The sequence below is a fragment of the Trichosurus vulpecula genome, chromosome 9 (genome assembly GCF_011100635.1).
Source record: "Trichosurus vulpecula isolate mTriVul1 chromosome 9, mTriVul1.pri, whole genome shotgun sequence".
NCBI lineage: Eukaryota > Metazoa > Chordata > Mammalia > Diprotodontia > Phalangeridae > Trichosurus > Trichosurus vulpecula.
The window spans coordinates 69,578,147-69,595,938 of NC_050581.1; the positions used below are offsets into that span (position 1 = coordinate 69,578,147).

Below are 17,792 nucleotides of genomic sequence, written 5' to 3' on the forward strand. Positions count from 1 at the left end.
GGATATTGAATACATGTTAAATCAGCAAAATTATCTTATAAAAACTATGCATTATGAGTGGTTCGGCAAGCACATTAGCTAATTCCCATAATACCCAAGAGGAGAAACATCAACCCAATCTGCTGATATATATTCATATCTATGTTCAAATTTACTAAGTATTAGCATTCATTTGCCTGCTTTTTTTAGTAGCCAAGTTTCTAATTTTCCCCATTTTCATTAGTAAATTCAAACTTCTAATCTGCATTTCTCATGGTAAACGTGAAATTTTAAAGAGTTCAGGATCTCAGCCATTTTAGAGCTGCCATGTATGTTACGCCTGTCCTTGGCGATTAGGGAATTTATGTTTTTCTTCCCATTTTTATCTTTTTTTCCCTGACATATGGATTAACATGCCATTTTCACTATCTCCTGTAAAACAAACCCAATTTGCTTTTTGTCTGTTGTCTTGTCCCTGTCACCCTTAACTGACGTGGCTTATTCCTGTTTCATTCCTTCTCCTCTTTTCAGAATTGGCTATGTATTTTTTTCTCTAGGTATAGCATTTAAAATCATAGCATTTCAGAGGCAGAAGTTACTTTTAAACATAACGTGGTCCTGCTCACATGTTTTATAGATGAGGGGGAAAAAATGGCCTTGATTAGAGAAATGACTCACCCAATATCATTCAGCTAGGAATATGGTCATTAAGAATCTTTTGGGTCATTGCTCCCACCATGCTCTGAGTGTCTCAGTCATGACCCCGCTGCTGCTGCCCTTGAGGCCCAGGCCCTACACCCCGCAGCCTGGGTCCTGCACTCTGCCACCCTCCCAATGCTGCACCAGCCGGGGCCACCTGCCACCCATGCCTTCAGAGGCCTCCTGGGAGGAGGAATTGCCTGCAGGCCCGGAGTATGCCCAGCCTATGCTAGTGTAATTACAGGGGTCTCCACACCGAGGGGAATGAGTACTTTGCAGAATTCCTGATAGATGAAATTAAAGAAGAGAGGAAAATCCAAAAACACAAATCGCTTCCCAAGATGTCCAGGAGATTGGGAACTGGGTGTGCAAGGGACAGAAGCCAAGTTAGTCCTGAGATTAGCTGGCGAGAGGATCACAATCACATCCAATATTAACAACAGTGTCCCACCCACATTTGACGATGAGCCACCAGAAGGACAGAAAGCCAAAGAACAGCAAGAGCCTGAATTTGCATCAACCTTGAGCTTCACAGTGGAGGTTGTGAAGGAGGATACCAAGAAGGCCCTGGGGCTGGATTGCCACCATCCAGAGGATGAGGTTGGACAGGAAGAAGAGGAAGAGAGTGGCATCTTCTCCACCCAAGAAGTTAGTTTTCAGCCCACCAGTGAATCTGACTGGAAGGATACAAACTGCCCGTTCCACATGGATTCCCTGGGCCGGGCCCTATAGGACCACTTGATGGACTTTCTGGCTGACCGAGGGATGAACAACAGGTTTGCAGATGAGCTGGTGGAGCTCAGCACAGCCTTAGAGCACCAGGAACACATCAACTTTCTGGAAGATCTGAAAAGGTTTGTCAAGTGTCAGTAGGAAGGCCTGAGGTCTGAGGCCCTGCTGGGCCCCCATAGCCCTTTCTTCCAAGAGAATGTTAACTAGAAGCTGCCATGGAGAAAGTGCCATCAAGCATAAATTATATTCCCTAACCCTTTAAAACAACAAAAAAAGAATCTTTTAGAGATAATTTGGTAGAAGGAGCCAAGATGGCAGTAAAAGCAAGGATTGCTTGAGCTCTCCCACAAACCCCTCCAAATACCTGTAAAAAAATGACTTAACAAATTCTAGACCTTCAGAACCCACAAAAAGACATAGCGAAACAAATTTCCAGCCCAAGACAACCAGGAAGGTTGACAGGAAAGGTCTATCAAATGGCACTGGGAGAGGAGCACAATCCAATCTGGGCCACACCTGCACAGACAGGGCAGAGCAGGCCTCAGGGGACTGAATCACTGGCAGCTGTGGTGGTTTCCATACTTCTCAACCCACAAACACCAAAGACAACTTAGAAGGTCAGTGGGAAAGGTCTCTCTGGATCTGGGTGAGAGAGGAGCGTGGTCTGGCCCTAACCCTGGGATTGGCAGAGGTGGGGGTGGTGGCAGCAGTAGCAGATGCTTCTGGGGCTCCAAGACTACAGATGGTGGGGGGATCAAGCAGCTGATCAGAGAGAGAGTGCAGGGATCTCTTTGCTGGATCTGACACAGGATTCTCTTGTCTTACCTTGCTTGGATCTGTGTCACAGTCCTGGTTGGTGGTCCTGGGGCTAGGAGGAACACTGGTGTAGCAGGACTTGTGGTGGCAGTGGAGAGGGAATCCTCCTCACAGTTCCAAGGCAGAAAACAGTGCTTATGGTCACTCACAGACCAGAGCACAGGCCAGGAAAGGAGTCAACACACCTCTCCTTTGATCATACCTCCTTGGGAGAACCAAAAATTTACAGGCCCCAGAAGTATCTCTAAAAACAGGTGCACAAAACCCCTGAAGTTTGGGACAGGACACCCTATACACTGAAAGCAGAGTCCTACCCTAACAAAGACTTACAAAGTCAAATATTTGGCTGGGAAAATGAGCAAACAGTGTAAAAAATTCAGACTATAGGATCTTTTAGAAAAATTATTCTAGTACTGCAAAGCTTTAATTTTGATGTCCAAAATGTTCTCATTCTAAGGGAGTAGGGTAGTTGTGAAAGTTATGAACAAATAAATATTTAAAATATGGAAACACATTGAATCAAAATCTGAGAAAGTGTTTTAAACAGGACTATAATCTTTACCGGATTGTTTGAGAAAACAGCCCCTCTCTGAGGATATCTAGAGATAGGGATTTGCTGGAGCCATGGACTAAATGGACTCACAAAAGCTGATTGCACTAGAATATGCTCTCAGAACACATTTTCAACATGAGCCTTGACACTTCAGAAATTAGCAAAAGCTATACATCAGGGCTTGAGGTGCTTTGTGGATTGTTTGCCAAAAAACAAAAACAAAAACATTCCTAGTTCACCATAGCTCATAGAAAACAGGCAATGGGCTAGATTTTGCCCGTGGGCCACAGTTTGCCAATCCCTGGTCTAAATTTAGAGAAATGATAGAGAAAATGTTAACAAGGCAGATTAAACTTAAAAATGTGTCATACATTTTCTTCAGGGGGTCAATTGTTAAACACTTTCCAGCACACCACTACCCAGAGCCCAGCTAGACATTTCAGTCTACTTCCTTCCATTTTATTTAGAAGGCCAAGGAGGGAAATACTAAGCTGGTATGTTAATACCATAGTGTGTAGTATTTCCAGAGATATCAGTGATGTATAATTTGTATCCTTAGAGTACTATAGGAGAATACTTTCTGATGTTAAATCAGTAGAGGAGAGAGGAAGGTAAAATGCTTGTCTAGCATCCCCTATCCCCTGGTTGATTGGGCTGTCAATGAACATCAGGTTGGACAGCAATAGTGTAACATTCAATTAAAGTCATTAGGGTGCATTGACAGCTCTGTTAGCCAGTGACATTGGTGGATTAAGGAGGAAGTCATCTCTCCTCTGCCAACAGTAAATCCCAGCTTGTGCTTGCTTTTTTATGTTGCTTACAACTACTTCTGGAACCTCATTCATACAATCATGCATAAAACTTTGTTTTTGAATTACTCTGTTTGATCTCCATGTCAGGCGCCCTAGCAGTTCTTAAGGAGAAAGTCACTATACACTACTTCCTATTCTAAATAAGCTAAATGATAAAAAAGTTACTGTTTTAATTATTTCCTATTTGTCCCGTATATACCTTGCTTTGTATATATTTGTTTATATGTTGTCTCCACAATTAGACTGGAAGTTCCGTTAGGGCAGGGACTGTCTTTTGCTTCTTTTTGCATCCCTTAACATAGTATCTGGCACATAGTATTTGCTTAATAAATATTTATTGATTATTTATTTTCACTTTTGAGTTGAAAATATGTTTAAAATTATTTTTAATCCATGCACTAAACTATGCAATTGGCATAATAGATGATCTCCACAATAGTCAAAGTTGGGGCTTCATAGAAAATATGCAAAAACAATCATGAATTAGATAGAAGCATATGGCAAAAAAAGCATGAGATTGGATACCAGAAATTGTATGTTCTAGTCCCAGTTCTGCCACTAATTAGCTGCATGACCTTGAGAAAGTCATATAAATTCTCTGGGACTTGTTTTCAACATCTGTAAAACAAGGAGATTGAAATAAATGGTCCATTAAATTTCTGTGCTACTCAGTTTCAGGATGTTAAGGAACATAAATAAAGCCTCGCCCATAGAGGTTTTAGCTACAGGGTTTATTGAATAATATACAAGTCACATGGCCAAACTCAATCATACAAAAAGAGTAAAAGTTTCTTCTTCAGAGGACTTCTTCCAGACTGACAATATTCAGCTGAGAGATAAGGTTATAAGGTAAGAAATAAAACTATCAGTGGAAATAGGCCTCAAGACCTCCACATCTGAGACTGACACATGGCCTAATTTGTTCTTTTGTTTTAGGTAAAGAAAAGATCACAACATTATGAGCTTTGAGAGGTCAGAAGAGTGAGTGACCAAAAGGTACGAGAGTCAAGTCTATACTGGGCTCTGAATCCAGACATTCAAACTTTGATACCCCAAGAAGTAAGGAAAGACCTCTAGGATGTAAGCTAGTAGAAGTCAAGACAAGTTTCCATCCTTCAATGATGCCATATTTGGATGTGAACTTGGTAGGACCAATATTACATAGAAACTGTATTAAGTCTAAGCCTACTACCCAGAGGTAGTTTAGGAGAGAATTTGCCCATAAAGTGTTTGGAGAGAATTGTTTGTGCCTCTGTGCTTTTGTATCTTCAAAGTAAATATACCTTTCACAAAAGCTTAAAGAAATGATATTTGAATACTTCTGTATACCTCTTTGACATCCATTGAGTTTCCATCAGACTTAATGAAATGAAGCAGCACACATAACTTCTCCTAGAAGGATGGCTGTATCCAGACAATAACAGTTCAACTATCAAATGACCCAGAGATTAAAGTTGCTTCCTTTCTTCATGGCTATCTCTTCCTTGAAGACTCCCTTAACAAAACTTCTTTCCCCAATCCCAGGTGTAACTGTTCTTTTATCTTCTTTCTCCATATTGCTGCTAAGATCATTGGTTGGCATGCTTTCTCCATCAAGCTACAAATTATTGGTGTAATCATTTAATCTGTATTTTCTATTGCACTGCCCCATGTGTTGATTCTCTATTGATTTTAGCTCCTGCACAGTTTTGTTTTTGTTTTATCTGCAAGTGGGGTACTGACAATCCCTTTAGTACATAGATACTGGTTTCTTTCACCTCTTTTGTGAGTCAGACCCACAGGTATACCTTGCCTACAGGTCAAATCTCTCTTCTGAACTACCTTGCTTCTATCTCAACAACCACTCTTTCAGACCTGCCTACTGTTTAAGATGGGGTGAAAAAATTCCTTTCGAATCTGATTATGCCCCCAGCTACTAGCACAGGGGTTTCACTTCTAAGCAAATTGCATAGTAATCAAAAATCTTAAATTAACCTTTTTAGGACTATTGGAAAAGCTGAAGACAATGAAATAGGCAATTAAGGAGTAAAAACCTATAATGTATGCAGAATGTTTTATAAAGGATCTGTGGATCCATATGTGACTCCATAAATAAGCAAATACACCTTATGTAGGCTGAATAGTAATATGCCTGCCACATATGTTTTCAAATGTGTTTAGATGTACTTGTGACTTAAAAAAAAACAACTCAATTATGCAACAGAGTTGTACTTTTTTCAATGTAATTCCTAGTATGAAAACTCTCCCCACTAACTCAGAGCAGATTCTGTCTATGACATTGTTAAGAAGTCCTAACACATTGCCCAGTTAGCATTAGCATATGAACCCCAAATTGTTCTGACTCTAAGCCTAGTCCTCTATCCACTGCACCATGCTGTTACTGTGTTTAATAGAGCAAGTTCATTTTTTAAATTTTTTTTACTAAATTCATGGTATATTTATCATTATGTATTTTCTCAAGCAGTAGAAACTATCAGTACAATTTTTATCATGCAGGTGGTGGGGACTGATTTTATGCATGTTAAAAGGTCTTTGTATTTTTAAAGGCTGGGAATCACTATACCTCATCATACTCTCTCTCCAGAGCCTACATATATTGGGTTAGTTTTTGTCCAGACCTTTCATTTCATTGGAACATAAAGAATCAAAACCAAGATAATTCCCATGGTGTATTGGTACCTCCATAGTAAGAGGGAGGCAGGGAGGGCTTAGAGAAATAGAAAATGAGGTCTGTTTTGGACATCCAATTTGAGTTTTCTTAAAGGCAGTTGGAGATGAGAGATTGATAGTCAGCAGAGAGGTTGATGGAAGATAGGAAGATTTGAGAATCATCAGCATAAAGATGGCAAGTAAATCCATGGGAGCTAATGAGATCACCAAGTATAGAAGGATAAGAGAGGAGGATCTAGGACAGATCCCTCAGGATGACTAGAGAGCATGATCTGAATAACAATCTAGCAAAATATGAAGAACTGGATAAGAATATCTCTTCCTTCCCATCTGACCACTCTTTCTCAATCTTCTTCCCCTAGCTCAGTTCCTGGAACATAGTTAGAATTTAATAAATGCTTATTGACTGATTGACTGAAGATCGGAGTTCAAAGGCAACCTCAGATACCCACTAATTAAATGTGAACCCGAACAAGTCACTAAATTTCTGCCTTAGTTTACTCATCTGTAAAATGGGGAATAACACCTACTTCCCAGATTTGTTGTGAGGTTCAAACAAGATAATCTTTGTAGAGTGCTTTGCAAAACTTAAAAAGCACTGAATACATATTAGCTATTATTTAGAAGAGAAAAACATATTTAAGGAAGTGAATAACTGGCTAAGAAAAAGGTGTCTAAGAAAGGGATTTGAATTTCTGCATTATAGCAGGGAAGGAATGCACTTGGAGAAGTGATAAAGAGAGGAAAATCATACATACTCTGACATTTCCTCTAGATTTGTGGGGAAAAGATTTCAAAGGCTTAGAGAAAGGATAAGTGGATTCCAATAGGTTGATATTTTGGAGAACTAAGACGAAGAGGAACTTCCAAATGATATAATATTTCTTAAATACTTAGCACAGTGCCTGGCACATAGAGGGTAATATATAAATGTTAGGTATTATTATTGTTATATATTATTATATGATTTTTTTACTCATCCTGAAGAGTAAAATAGAAATGAAATGAGTTGAATAGTTCACCCTTTTGCTGGTTATCATCATCCCATTCCATTCGGATGATCTCTTCTTTGCTTAACCTGTTTTTCCCGGTACATACATACACAAACATGTGCATGCATGTGTGCACACACGTGGACACACACACACACACACAATTTTCCCTAATTATCCTCGCTAGCCTGAGCCCATTCTGGTCTTACTGCTCCTGACACAGTCCTCATAGGATGAGACTACTCTTTTTTTCATTCTGATTTGTTTAACATTGCTTCTATCTTCTCTGTCTTTTTAAGTATTATTTTTAAATGAGTTCCCTGTACATCCACAGAAGTCTCTTTGGGCATCTCCCCTTTATTCTCATCATCAGAATAGTTTCTGCTTAGGTCTTTAGAAATGGTTACAGAAGTGAAACATTTAAGTTAATGTATGAATGTGGACACACACACACACACACATATACGTGTGTGTGTATGTACATATATATGTGTGTGTGTGTGTGTGTGTGTGTGTGTGTATACATGTATACCTCTCAAACATATGTGGCCAGGGCACACACAAATAGAAGTATGCCTTAATGAACTTATGTGGCCCAGACACACACATGGGAAAATATCTTATTCCTTTGACTTTATATGGCCACTGATGTAATCAATCTGCTCCTATCAGGCCTGCTCCTTGCTGCCCTTTGCCACTGAATCATGCTTCTCTGATCCCACAGGCACTGCTAGCTACTTGTCAGGTGCAACTTGACTGGCCATGTCATCATGGAGCTTCTCTCTTAGTCTAGCACCTGGCTTTATCTTTCTAAATAAGCTAAAGTGTCAAAGTTCCTCAATGGAAGAGTGGGTTCTCCCATGCTTTTTTAAAGTCCCAAAGCATTGTGCAAGTATTTTAAAAAAAGTAACAGCATAACAACATTTAACTCTCATTCATAGGACACCCAAAAATCATTCCTGGAGGAATGATAGTGGGAAAACTGCCCAGATTTGTTTTTCTCAGGAATGATCTGCCTGTTCCTCTCAGAGCCTTAGTAAGAATAGGCTTTCAAAAGCAAGAGGCTCTTTGCCCCATATGACAAGCTCTTCAGGAACACAGAGCAGAGCCATTCCTACTGAGGTAGCACCTTCAAACTCGTCTATTTTTTAAACCATATTTCCTGGTTTCTGGGGTTTGCCTTTAAGACCTCACTCTAGCTTAGGTCAGGAATTGCATTGGCCTTTTTAATCTATGATGATCATACTACACTAAAGCAGCATTTATTCTAAAGGCAGCTTTCTCAACAAGGGAGTTTTTGGGTTCCAGTAAAGTTAGCTTTTTGATTCTGAGATCCTCTTAGCCTTCCACTCTTCCAGTCAAATGAGTATGTAGGAGGTAAGAGGAGAAGAGGGATTGAGAAAAATATAGCTAGACTTATGGAACAAGGTCATTGTCTTTCTCCATCTTATATCACACTTCTGCCTTCTTCATATACAGTCAATGTAATATATGTGTCCCTAAAAATCACTTCACCATACAAAATAGCATAATAAAAACCACCAGACTTATGGGGCAATGGGGTTAGGATCACAACACTCAAAAAACTTCACCAGTGGCATTTGTTAAAAGAAACCTAATAAAAATAGTAGCATAGTTTTACACATGTTAAATGATTAAGAAATGCATGCATACTACAATAAATAAGAGCTGTGTCTGTGACCTCAGGCTACTGCTCAGCCTGTGCCCCAGTTCTCAAAGGGTCCACCCAGGCTGCCAACTAGGCAATAAGACAGCCTAGACAGGCAGCAACTCCAGAGCCCCCAGCCTTGCCTTTGGTGGAAGATGGGGGAGTGGATAAGAGAGGAGCATCCCTCCTTAACCCACAGCTCCTAATGCACCAGAAAATATATGTATGAAATATGGTGCTTTACTTTGAAGATGACATGAAGTTTGCTGGTGGAAGTTGTTTTCAGAAAGCTTTCAGCTTGTGAGTCATTGTGAAGTGGTAGTTTTCTGTTTTTTCTCAATGTTTCTCTCAGATGAAATCTCACATAAGCAAACACAAAATTTAAGCTATGCTCAGATCATTCCATAATATATCAAATGAACAAATTCACATTTTCAAAACAAGGGTTGGAGAAGAACTGACTTTTTATATAATCAGTAAAGCCTTTTCAGGTTCTAGCTCCCTTATCACAAGTATTCAAAAGGCAATCATGTGGATAAGAGAATATAGATTTATTCTGCTTGGTCCCAAAGGACAACACTTGGAACAGTAGGTGGAAATTACAGAGACAAATTTAGAATTGATGTAAGGAAATAAATTCTCACTCATTGGAGTTTTCCAAAAATGAAATGTCCCGCTTTGAAAATTAGTGGATTTTCCCTCATTGGTGGCTGGACAGTGACTTGTTGGGGACATAGTAATAGGAATTTGGGGTTAGGTCAGGTATGATTTGGATTAGATGGCTTCTTGGATTCTGCATGTGAGATTAATATTCTTTGCTCTATAGAAATCAAGCACCCTAAAAGAATGGACAGTGGGTGGAGGGATGAGAGATAAGACAAACACACAAGGAGAAAAGGCTATAAGGGAAAACAGAACCTAAGACAAGTACTCCTTGAGAATTTTATCTAGGACTAGCCTCATCTGTCATCTACCACTAAAGGCAGTTATACTTTGTCATCCAATTAGTGGCATGCTAACATTTCCTGTTTCCTGCTGCTTTCCTTGGGGATAGGTATATGCTTAGGTCAAGTCCAGAAGGGTATGCATTCTGAGAAACCAGATCAAGTGTTCCAGCTGACTTTAATGAGCTCCTGGAGGCAAGGAGAGAGTTTTGGGTGATACAGACTGAATTAAAATCAGGATACCTATACTTGCTCTGTAAAATGTGTGTGTGTTTGTACTTAGTGTCACAATGGAAGGGACATGGATTGTGTTCTCTAATAATGTGAGTTTCCCTTAGGTGATTCCTCTTTCCGGAAAAAAAAAAATATGTTTTAAATGCAGAGGGGATGGCAAGTCACTGGATGTTTTACCTATAGGTTTGACAGTTTTCTCTTAGACTTCCACTGCAGCCTGTAACCAAAATACTTATTTTTGCCTGTGTTTCATCACAAGATGAACCATAAAGAGTTAGCCTCAGTTAGAAATCCTACAAAGCAAAGAAGGAGGATACTCCTGCTTCACACAAGAAAATTAAGTTCTGGCAATCCTGTAAATTCATCCTGAAATGACATCTTTATTTTGATTGAGTGACAAATAACTTCTGACTTAAAGCAGAAAATTATGTATATGCTCTTGGGATTAAATTGTTCAGGGTAAAGCATTTAAGAATAAAAATGTGGCATTCAGTTCCATGTTCCTCACTGATAATGTTGTTAAGTTTGAAGGCATTGCTCCTCCTGGATGTTACAGGGGTGACAGAGAAATCTCACACTGCAGCTTAAGTAAAAAAAAAAAATTCCTGGAGATAGCACAAGGCTATCCCAATGGATGAAGTTAAATATGATAAAAGAACCCAAACTGGGGTCAACCAAGAGTGTCAGTCCAAAAAAACTAATAAGCAAAGCACCTTGATTCTTTTCTTTCCATTAAAGCTAAAAGAGACCCCCAAATCGCCTTAGCAATACCTATTGTGATGGTCTATAAAAGTTCGTAAGATATGGGTGTGCCCTAGGGCAGGGGCTGAAGGTTGGAGAGGTGTCACAGGAAGAGAAAAACTGTCATGAATAGTAAGGATCCCACAGGGAGCAAAATACCTCAGTTGAGATCCAGCTCCATGGACAAAAAAGGAATAGTTGGGACGTTAAAATATAAGAATGATGGGCTCTCAAATAGCATGGAGCACACCTAACAAGGGATGGTAAAAATGTATTTGCCTGAGGTCTTGCAAATCTAATCAAAAAGACTTTAAACTGAAAAGGAAAGGGGAGGAAGAAAAGTGCCTGCATATATCCACCAAGCTATATAAACACAGACAGTAGCTATAAGTATAGCAGTAGAAACCATCACCACCCCATTCCCAGGAGACAAAAATCCAAGAAAGACACCCACAATAAAATCCATGGCTATAGCTATCATATCATAAACACAAAAAATAGATAGTGAGAGTGAAAGAGACTCTGACACAAGGAGGCAAATTTGATTTCAGAGATATCACTGAAACTTCATGGAACGAGTCTTAACTATTGGAAGGGCTCTTGATTTAAAGGAGTAAGACAGGGTAAATACCAGGAGATATATAGTTAGATCTTATAGACATATAGAAATGTAAGCTATATCTTGTATATGTGTACAATAGAGGAAAGAGAGAAGGAGAGAGACGGAGAGAGAGAGAGACGGAGAGAGAGAGAGAGAGAGAGAGAGAGAGAGAGAGAGAGAGAGAGAGAGAGGAGATCTTTAGTCTACTGATCTCCAATCCCAGGCATGTATTTAAACTCTTACTTCGTTTATTAAGTGGAAACAATAATGCTCATAATGCATACTATGTAGGGCTATTGTGTCACAAGGTTGTTATAAGCATCCAGAGGCCTTTTCTCAGTCTTCATCCTTTTTGACCTCTCTGCAATATCTAAAACTGTTGGTCACTCTCAATTCCTGGGTAATCTTTTTCTCTCTGGGTCTTCATGATCCTATGTACTTTTGGCATTCCTACTTCTCTGGCTACTACTTCTAGTCTCTTTTTCTGGATCATTACCTAGAATGCTAATTCAGGGTATATGCCAAGGTTCTGGGCTCTACTCTCTCCCTCTCTCTCTCCCTCCCCTTCTCCCTCTCCCTCGACAATTTATGAGTAGACAAGAAGCAGATTTGAGTTGGACAGATTGCTCCTGAAAAGATTAGGATGGTAAGGCCTCAAATAGAGAGTTGTGAGTTGCCCTGAGAACATTCACATTCCGCTCATGTGTTTCCCAGTTAGAGCTCTGTAAATGTGTATCCAATCTTCCCCACGGAAGATAATGTGACCTAGGTTTATGGATGGGTTGTATTGTTTTGATTATTAATACATTTGCCTTCTATTAAGTAAATATGTTGTGACTATTATTCTTGCTTTTATCTAAGCATTAAATACATATTTTAGATTGGATTTAGAGGGTTTCACAATGACCAATTTTGTATAAATGGAAAGCATGCTAGTGGGGACTTGGGATCTATAGAGGCAAGTAGTAGGAGATTGTTTTCCCCCACAAAAGTGTTACCCCAGAAGTATGAGAGCATTTCAGCCATAGTTGCGTAGTAGTGGCTTTTCTCTGGGACTCATAGACCTGAAGGTATTGTGGTTTATTGAAGTAGCCCAGGGAAAGGTGGGGGACTGTACCCACATAGGTATTATGCCCCAAGCCCACTGCTGTTTCTAATTTCCCTTTTCCTGTTGAGGACACCATCATCTGTCCAGTCATTCAAGTGCTCAGCCTCAAACGTATACCCAAGTCCTTACCATCCTCTATTTCTATATGCCATTAGTTGTCAAGTTTTATCGATTTTACCTCCATGACACCTCTCACATTCTTTGCCTTCTGTCTGCTCACATAGATATCACCCTAGTTCTTACCTGAACTGTTATAGTAGTCATGGTCTCCATGCCTCAGGTGTTTCCCCTCTCCAACTCATACTCCACACATCTAGTCAGTAAGGAATACCTCCCTGGTCAATAGCTCCGCTGATTCTCTATTATATCTAGAATAAAATACAAACTCCTTTATTTGGCATTTAGAGTCCCTTATGAGCTAGCTTTAGTCTCCTGTCTCTCTGCCTTTGGACAGGTGAGCTGGAAAGTTCTACAGGAGGGTTGCAGGATGTTGAAAAGCCTTGGTTTCATGCAAGGCAACAACGAAAAGCAGGAAGTTTCCATTTCAACCTCTAAGTGAGGAAAAATACTAAAAATCTAAGTACCATATGTTTAAAGGAATATAGCACTAGTCTAGTCTTATCCTCTTCATAATCATTCATCCTATTGTGGGGATAGTTTGACATAATATCCAGGTAGCTAGGCAGTGTAGTTGATAGAGTGCTAGAACTGGAATAAGGAAGACCTGAGTTCAAAACTAGCTTCAGATACTTACTACCTGTGTGTCCCTGGGCAAGTCATTTAAACTCTGTTCCTTCATTTCCTCATCTCTAAAATGGAGATAGTAATCATCATTTAGTGTTGAGGAAAGATGACTTGGGGGGGGTCATGATAACTATCTTCAGACATCTGAAGAGCTAACATATACAAGAGAGATCCTGTGAGCCTCCGAGAAAAAGACTCGAAGCAAAGGATAAATCTGCAGAAACATTTTTAGACTCATCATGAATCCAACTGTTAGGATCCAAAATGGCAAAAGGGAGCATGCTTCAAGAAAGCTTCCCAATTCCTTTCTCCCAATTCAAAAGATATGTAGAGTGAGAGGGCTGCCAATCCTTCCCTAAAAAACCCAAACTCCCACAAGACATGAGCCCCATCACACAGATTTTGGTCAATCCAGCCAGCCAGTACTAAGCTCAGACATCTCTATAAAACTTAGAAAGATGCCTTTGGAATGACCTGCTTACTTTGTACAGTGCTAGCCCAGATCCCAGCTCAGGGTGAACATTTCTTTCTCCCTCATCTCTCACTAGAGGTTGATTTGAGAATACTGAAATCCACAGGAAGAGGAGATGCATTCCCAATTTTAATTTGTCAACACACTTTTCATGATCCAAATGAACATTAAGTCATTGCTGTATCTCCAATTATTCTTACTCCCTCTCACTAGAGATATTTAGGCAAACTAAATGGCCACTTATTGAAGGGATTCCTGTACAAGTACAGTTTGGAATAAATGACCTTCAAGGTCCCTTCCAACTTTGAGATACATTACTCTGTGACCTTTACCCCACTTTGCCATTCCCCCATACACATACCCACACTTTGCCTGGCTCCTTCCTACCACAATTCTCTGTGTTCTGACTGCCTTTACCTCTTGTTACCAAGTGTCTTTCTAATGACTCTTGTCTGAGCTCATGGGCTCACTGGCATATCTAGGTCAGGAGAGTCCATGGCATATCCATGGGCCATTGCTCACTACCAAAATATAATATGATGAGGCAAAGGGTTTGGGATGGCGGAGGGAGAGAACATAAGCTACCTTAATAAAAGGGTGTGAACACAAAAAAAGCCCAAGAGAAGAATCACTTCAGATGGACATCACTTGCTAATGTCCTTGGTTGAGAACCTCCTGACTTCAGGACATACCTATCCATCTTGAGGGGGCTATCTCTAGTCGGCCTGATCTATATCTTACCACTGGACCCAGCTTTCTCTGGAGTAGAAAGTGAGGCTGGTGACCTTGCACAGCCCTCCCTCACTTAAATCCAACTGACTTGCAAGTCATGGTATCATCTTCCTGATGTCATGGTCCTCTTCAAGAATGAAGGACATGTTTGTTACAACAAGGGATTGAACTTGAAATCTCTGCCCTTCACCACAGCTTTCTATTTCTACTCCTTTTTTCTGTGGAGTTAGGTATGCCCAAGAAAACTTAATTCTAGACATGATCTGGCATCTAGTTTACCTGCCTATATGGACCCCAATTTGGATGGCCACACAAATAAAACACTTCCACCAATTTCTCAGGTCCACAAGGTACTACCTTACTTCACTCTTTCCACAGACTCACATCATCTCCACTGTGAGAAGCATGAATATTCTGATTCAGTTGACCTCAGACCTCTATTCTAACCACTAAGTATTACTATTCTCTATCTAGCTCCATCCCCACATCCTTTCATTACGGTCAAGTAGGGAAGTTCCAAATGGCTATATCTGAAGAGGTGAACATTCTTTCTGTTGTTGACAAATAATTCTATTACTTTCATTGTTATCAGGATTAAGGGAATGTCCTCTAGGTTTATGGCTCAGCACTAGGAAATTTCAGAGTGTTATGGTGTACTTTTCTTATCTCTGTGAACATAGAGCCACTACTTTATCTCAAGTTATTCCCTAACTTCTTTCCTTTTTCTGTCCCACCCCGTTGGTGGTGGGTTTTTTTGGCTTGTTTGCTTTTTTTTGTTTTTTGGTCCCTTTCATTTACTTCTTGGTAGAGCAAAACCAAAAGAAAATCAAACCAGCTGCTGTCTAGCTTGGAGGCATTGCTGGATACAGGTCAATTTTCAAGTATTGGCAGGTATCTCTTAATACTAGAGGGTCCCTCATGAAACACACGATAACACAGCTGTGAATAATTAGTATTGTTAATAGATTAAGGGATCTAGGAAAAGAAAGTTAAGCTTTGAGTCAAAGCTTAGGATTCATCTATGTGAAAAAAAAGACAGCAGGATATTTAGCTACTCTGATGAGTTTCAGAAAGAAACATTTTATGCTATGAATTCAAAAGAAGATGAGAAAACCTAGTGTGTGAAACTTTAAAAGTTGATGGAGGGTAGGCAGGGAAACATAGTCCAAGCAGAAGTATCTTAAGAGTTATTAGCTACTTCATTTGGCTTTGTATTGCTGCTATCACTGGATATTATCCATATACTGAGGAATAAATGGGATGGTGGTTAGGTTAGAAAAGTGCTAGATAAATTGTGAATCAGTACAGAAATGTAGGGTATTATTATTGGTTTATTGGTTTCAAGAGGGGAAATGATATGGTTAACACAATTTCAGTGGTAACTGGGTGTGGTTTTGTATTATCTTAAAAACTAGTCAGTGGCTTGGAAATAAAAGAAATGATATTTTATGTGCTTTTCTTTGTCTTTCCAAACCAAACTATTGAACAAATAACATTACTGTTAACATTTGCTGAAAATTAAGAATTAGATATGCTCCTCGCCTAATGCAAATGATTCCAAAGACTTCTGTTTTCAATTGTATGAAGAGTTTTGTGATCCTTTTTTTCTGGTTAGTTCTCTTGAAAGTTTCTGGAAAAACTTCTGAGTGACTCCAGTCAGGAAAAAAAAGGTCAAGCAAGATAACCTTCCCTACAGAACCTTGGCTTGCAATGCTGCTGTTTAACCAGAAAAGAGCCAAATAGTCCAGAGCAAGGAAGGTGACTCCTCCTAGTCTTTTCTTATCTCCACTGGGCTTTTAGTCAAGAGTATTTATCATGATTAAGTAGAGAGGTCAGAAAATCCAGGTTGTAAGATTTTACTGAGAGGTATAAGACAAAGGTCATAACATTTCATATTTTTATAGCCAGCATAGTATATATGCATATATATATATATACACATATATATGTATGTCTATATGTGCATACATACATATGTGTGTATGTGTGTATCAGAAAGGTTGGAGGGGTGAATCTTTTTTCTATGTATTGTAGTAGAGCCATAGGGACATTTACCTCAGCCAGGGGTTATGAAGAGTCCTAAGAACTAAAACAGGTTTCTAACCATAAGTTATACAACAGTTGAATGAAAAGACCCAGAGGAGATGGTGTGATATTTTTTAGTTTTAAAAGAAATACAATTTAGAGAAGAGTTCAGAAGTCAACAAGCATTTATTAAGTACCCACTATGTGCTAGGCACTGTGCTAAGTACTGAAGAAGTTCAGAAGAGGTTGATAGAAGAATTCTAGGAAGATTTCAAAGGACAGTTCTGGGTCTTTCTATCTTCTGGTACAGTCTGGTTGAGGATAAGACTAAAGGGACCCTTCCAACCATTGACTATGGAGCTGACGGAGAAGATTGCAGGGAGTTTCAGAGTTATCTCATAACTAGATTGTGAGTTCCTTGAGGGCAGATACTATCTTTTGCTTTTATTTGTATCCTCAACACTAAACACAATGCCTAGAACATAGCAGGTCCTTAAAAATGCTTTTTGATTGACTGACAACCTACAATTACTGATTTTCATAGCTATTACTAATTTTCAGAGATATTGGCTAAGATTGCTTCTTAGTGATACTTGATAGTAACAGTGAACCAGTGTGCCCTTTTCAGATTTTGGCAATTTTGAGGATTGAAAAGGGAAGAGACAAGATGAATGAGAGCCATATTCACAGAAATAAGCAATTACCCTGGATTAAGCACTTAAGTGTCTTGTTTCCCAATTGTTCATTTGCATATGACCAACAGGAGAACTTTTGGTTGAAACCTACAGAACTCTTAACCACAAAACTGTTTTGTGATTGTTGGACAACTATGCATCACCTAGTTGTGGCTTAGCTAGCAGAAATGAGGATTTAGTGACATACTTACTAATCACCACAAGCTGGAGTAAGGTTTCTCACTGAGAGGACCCAACCTTGAGGCAATGCCTCTTTGTACTGCCATCTTCTGGCTAAAGGAGTTTGTTGATAAAAGAGGGGCTGACTATACCTGATTATAACTGATTGATTATAACAATATGTCTGAAGTACAGAAGGAATAAGAGAGGTTTGTTAACTCTCTCAGGGGATGGTGGAGGTGAATACAAGAGATGGTAAGAGGAACTGTAATTAGAGTATGCTTAGAATATATTATTTTGGGGTCATGAGTGATCCTGAGAATAACTGGAGTTGGTCAACTAGAGCAGAGAGCTATGGATAGTGGAAAATCTTTAGGAAAACCTGGAATAGTAGCAGGAAGCAGTGAAGATCAAC

The 17,792-nt window shown here is 39.5% G+C and overlaps 1 pseudogene; it reads left to right on the top strand.

The window, feature by feature from the left end:
- The first annotated feature begins 736 nt into the window (after positions 1–736).
- LOC118832144 lies at positions 737–1,551 on the top strand (annotated as a pseudogene).
- The last annotated feature ends 16,241 nt before the right edge of the window (positions 1,552–17,792 follow it).